The sequence below is a fragment of the Leptonychotes weddellii genome, chromosome 7 (genome assembly GCF_054177405.1).
Source record: "Leptonychotes weddellii isolate Sample4059 chromosome 7, ASM5417740v2, whole genome shotgun sequence".
Lineage (NCBI taxonomy): Eukaryota > Metazoa > Chordata > Mammalia > Carnivora > Phocidae > Leptonychotes > Leptonychotes weddellii.
This window is the reverse complement of record NC_138375.1, coordinates 133,928,473-133,934,036: the sequence shown is the minus strand read 5'-3', so window position 1 is coordinate 133,934,036 and position 5,564 is coordinate 133,928,473. Positions and strand designations below refer to the sequence as shown.

The window sequence follows — 5,564 nt, the reverse complement described above, 5'->3', positions numbered from 1 at the left end:
AGTTTTGTTTTTATTTTCATCTTATTTCAATGAATTTTTTAAACTTCTTATTTAATTTCCTAGTTGACCCATTCATTCTTTAGTAGGATGTTCTTTAACCTTATGTTTGAGTTCCTTCCAAATTTCCTCTTTTGATTGTGTTCCAGTTTCAAAGCATTGTGGTCTGAGAAGATGCAGGGAATAATCCCAATATTTTTGAATATTTTGATACCTGATTTGTGACCTATTCTGGAGAACGATATGATATATTCTGCAGAAAGTTCCATGTGCACTTGAAAAGAATGTGCTTTCTGTTGCTTTGGGATGGAATGCTCTGTTTATGTCTGTGAAATCCAACTGGTCCAATGTGTCATTCAAAGCCTTTGTTTCCTTGTTGATCTTCTACTTAGATGATCTTTTCATTGCTGTGAGTGGGGTGTTAAAGTCCCCTACTCTTATTGTATTATTATCAATGTGTTTCTTTAATTTGGTTATTAATTGGTTTATATAATTGCCTGCTTCCAAGTTAGGAGCATAAATATCTATAATTGTTAGATCTTCTTTTTGGAAAGACCCTTAAATTATGATATAGTGTCCCTAGACAAAATCTAATTTGTCTGATATGAGGATTGCTACCCCAGCTTTCTTTTGATGTCCATTAGCATGATACATTGTTCTCCGACCCCTCTCTTTCAATGTGGAGGTATCTTTAGGTCTAAAATGAGTCTCTTGTAGACAGCATGTGGATGGGTCTTGCTTTTTTATCCAATCTGAATCCCTGTGTCTTTTTTTTTTTTTAAGTTTTCATCTTTAATGAAATGACCTTGGAAATAATGTACATTTCCATGACACCAATACTACAGTTTTCGGAGTCACAATAAGATACACAGAATTACATCTGTAATTAATATGAATGCCAACATTTCAAGCAGTAATTTCTGTTACATGGCAAACAAAATCAAGAAAGCAACCATCAAACAAAAGAGACCCATACCTTCAGACAAGGCAAATCCCAGGATAGCATATGAGAACAGCTGCTGCTTCAGCATAGGGTTTCTGGCATAACCAATTATAAGGCTGCCAGAGACTGTTCCAATACCAGCACCAGAACCAGCCACTCCCACTGTTGCAGCACCTGCACCAATAAATTTGGCAGCAGTATCAATGTTTCTGCTGATGGCACTGGTCTGAAACTCCCTTTGGATTAGATGAGACACACCATTCTGGGCCCCATTAAATACCGTAGAGCCCTCTCCAGTCCTAGCCTCTGGTCGAGATAACACTGATGCAGAAATTGGTTCATAGGCAACTCTGGATCCAGGTCGGATCAGAGCGTGGCAGGCGAGCTTGGCATAGGTGAACATCTTACATTCTTGGGGCAGTGCAGCTGGAGGACCTGGGTGACAGGGGACGTGGGCTCCACTTCCGCTTCCCTTCTTCCCTGGAGGTGGCAGCAGCAGCAGTCAAAGGAGTGGCCACCCTGTGTCTTTTGATTGGAGCAGTTAGCCCATTCACATTCAGAGTAACTATTGGAAGATGTGAATTTAGTGCCATTGTATTGCCTGTAAAGTCACTGTTTCTGTATATTGTCTCTGTTTCTTTCTGGTATGTTTTTTAACATTTAATATTTCTTGCAGGGCTGGTTTAGTGGTCACAAATTCTTTGTATCTGTTTATCCTGGAAGCTCTTTATCTCTCCTTCTATTCTGAATGACAGCCTTGCTGGATAAAGTATTATTGGCTGCATGTTTTTCTCATTTTGTACCCTGAATATATCATGCCAGCCCTTCTGGCCCACCAGGTCTCTGTGGATACATCTGTGGCTAGCCTAATGTTTCTACCCCTGTAGGTTAAGAACCTCTTATGTTGAGCTGCTTTTAGAATTTTCTGTTTATCTCTGAAATTTGCAAGCCTCACTATTATATGTCAGGGTGTTGATCTATTTTTATTGATTTTGGGAGGGGTCCTCTCTACCTCTTGAACATGAATACGTGTTTCTTTCCCCAGATGAGGGAAGACCTCAACTATGATTTGCTCAAATATACTTTCTGTCCCTCTCTTTCTTCTTCCTCGGGGACCCCAATAATTCTAATATTATTTCATTTTACAATATCACTGATTTCACAAAGACTCCCTTCATGGTCCATTAGTAATTTTTTTTTTTCTTCACCTTCCTTCCTTTCCATCACCTTGTCTTCTATGTCACTCACTCTCTTTTCTGCCTCATTTAGCCTCACTGTTAGAGCATCCAATTTAGAGTGCATCTCAGGTAAAGCATTTTTAATTTTGGCCTTATTAGAATTTATTTATGCATTAAGAGATTCTCTAGTGTCTTTTATGCTTTTTTCAAGCCCAGCTAATAACTTTATAATCAGTATCCTGAGTCCACCTCTGATATTATACTTATATCTGTACCGATTAGATCTGCAGCAGAGTATTAACTCTGGTTCTTTCTTTCATTGTGTATTCTTCCTTCTAGTCATTTTGTTCAAAGAATGGATGAATAAGAGAATAAAATCAATAATAACAACCACAACCCAAGCGAAATTATACTAAACAAATCCAAAGAGGTCAGAAACCAAAAGATAAAGGGGGAAAAAAAAAAGAGAGGGGAGAGAATATTATCTCCCATGTGGACAAAACAAAGTGATCCACCTGGTCATGAGTGTATTTTGGTCTGTGTGTTAGAATACACTAAATCCCTGTAAGGAAAAGAAAAACAAAAAAACAAACTATATATATATATAATATTTGATTACAGTGAAAGGAAGTCATAAATGAAGAATATATCTATAAAATGTAAACATAAAAATGAAGATAAAAAGGACTTAAAAACAAAGAGTTGATAAAATAAGAAACTAGTTGAAAAGGAAAAAAGAAAAGGGAAAATTAAAACTGAAAGATAAACGAATCATGAATGAAATAAAAAAACCTTCAAATTCTATATACTATTTTCCCCTAGTGCTGGAGTTTTGCAGTCCTGTGTGCTCCATAAACATGGTATTCCCTGTTCTTCCAGCTAGTCTTCTGGGGAAGGGGTCTCCTGCATTTGTTCTCAGGTGTCTTTGTCTGGGTGGAGTTGTACCACCCCTTGCCAGGGGGCCTGGCTCAATGTAAGCTGCTTCTGGTCGTTCTATGTGGATTTTATTCCCTGAAGGCTTTCCTTGACTCTTTAGAGGATGAAAATAAAAATGGCTGCCTCCTGATCTCCAGCCCCGGAGCTTAAAAATCACAGTACCCTTTCTTCAGTAAACCCTCAGGGATAAGCGGTCTTCACTTTTGTGTGTGCCAAACTCTGCAAACTCCTGCAGTGTGCACACACACTGATCCTCCTGGGGAAGGAAGAGGCACTCGCTTTTCTGTCCTGCGAAGGACCCCTGTACTGAGAGCTGCTGACTGATCATTCTGCTGTTCATGGTTCATGATGTACCAAACTGAGATCCCCCTCCTGGGTTCACTGACTGTACCAGTTTCCCCACTCCAATGCTTGGGAACTCTGCTGGCTCATGCACCCCTGTTCTTTCTGTGACTGTGGGGATCCTGAGACCACATTGTCCCTCCTAGGATTCTGCCCTGCTTCAGTACCTGAGCACCTGTCAGGCTGAGACATCTCTCACTGGAGCAGATTTCTAAAGGTTCTGATTCTGTGTTCTGGAGCTATATCACCTTCCAGTAGCCCACTTACAGAGGCTCCCTCCCCTCACTGTTTATCTTCCAATATATCCCCTCAGTTTCATTTCCCCACACTCCTACTTTGCAAAAAGTGGTTGCTTTTCTATTTGTAGAATTCCAGCAATTCTTTTCTAACATCTCAAGTGTTCAGTATAATTTGATAGTTATCTAGCTAATTTCAGTGGACCAGATGAAACGAGGTTCCCTACTCTTCTGTCATCTTGCCACTCCCCCCACACCCTTTTATTTTGAAGCATTATATATATGTAATATAATATGTAATATGAACACACACACACACACACACATATCTACAAATCTATATAATATGACCAGATTTGTGGTAATCAGTTTCAGGGGGTGATGAGGGAGAATTGGAGAAAAGTGGTCAAAAGATACTCCAATTATAAGATAAATAAGTACTGAGAATATAAAATACAACATGATGCCTATGCTTAATACTGCTGAATTGTAGATGTGAAGTTGTTAAGAAAGTTGTTTTGTTTCCCTTGCCTTTAGAAACATGTCTTGAAAAAAGTTGCTGTGGCCAGTGTTGAAGAGGCTATTGCCTATGTTTTACTCTGAGATTTTGATGGATTCCTGTCTCAAATTGAGGTCTTTCATCCCTTTTCAGTTTATCTTTGTGTATGCTGTAAGAAAATGGTCCGGCTTCATTCTTCTGCATGTGGCTGTCCAATTTTCCCAGCATCATTTACTAAAGAGACTGTCTTTTCCATTGGATATTTTTTTCCTGATTTGTCGAAGATTAGCTTACCACAGAGTTGAGGGTCCATTTCTGGGGTGTTTATTCTGTTCCATTGATTTATGTGTCTGTCTTTCTGCCAATAACATGCTGTTTTGATGATCACAGCTTTGTAATAGAGCGTGAAGTCACACATTGTGATGCCCCCAGCTTTGGTTTTCTGTTTCAACATTCCCCTGGCTATTTGGAATCTTTTCTGGTTCCACAGAAATTTTAGGATTGTTTGTTCCAGCTCCTTGAAAAACGTTGATGGAATTTTAATAGGGATTGCATTGAAAGTGTAGATTACCCTGGGCAGCATAGACATTTTCACAGTTTATTCTTCCAATCCATGAGCATGGAATGTTTTTTGTGTCTTTGTGTCTTCCTCAATTTCTTTCATAAGTGTTCTGTAGTTTTAGAGTATAGATCCTTTACCTTTTTGGTTAGGTTTATTCCGAGGTATCTTATGGTTTTTGGTGCTGTTGTAAATGGAATCAATTCCTGAATTTCTCTTTCTTCAGTTACATAATTAGTGTATAGAAATGCAACTAATTTCTGTGCATTGATATTGTATCCTGCCACATTACTGAACTGCTGTATGAGTTATAGTAATTTTGGGGTGGAGTCTTTTGGGTTGTCCACATAAAGTATCATGTCATCTGCTAAGAGAGAGAGAGTTTGACATCTTCTTTACCAATTTGAATGCCTTTTATTTCTTTTTTCTTGTCTGATTGCTGAGGCTAGGACTTCTACTACTATGCTGAACAATAGTGGTGAGAGTGAGCATACCTGTCATGTTCCTGACCTTAAGGGAATGGCTCTCAGATTTTCCCCATTGAGAATGATATTCACTGTGGTGTTTTCAGAGATGGCTTTTATGATATTGAAGTATGTTCCCTCTATCCTTATACTCTTAAGAGTTTTAATCAGGAAAGAATGCTGTATTTTGTCAAATGCTTTTTCTGCATCAATTGAGAGGATCATATGGTTCTTGTCTTTTATTAATGTGCTCTATCACGTTGATTGATTTGTAAATGTTGAACCACCCTTGCATCCTAGGAATAAATCCCACCTGGTTGTGATGGATAATCCTTTTTTTTTTTTATTCTTATGTTAATCCCCATACATTACATCATTAGTTCTAGATGAAGGGTTCCATGATTCATTGT

At 38.5% G+C, this 5,564-nt stretch overlaps 1 pseudogene; it reads right to left on the bottom strand.

Moving 5' to 3' along the window:
* Positions 1-764: 764 nt before the first annotated feature.
* LOC102743049 (ATP synthase F(0) complex subunit C3, mitochondrial pseudogene) lies at positions 765-1,358 on the bottom strand (annotated as a pseudogene).
* Positions 1,359-5,564: the final 4,206 nt, after the last annotated feature.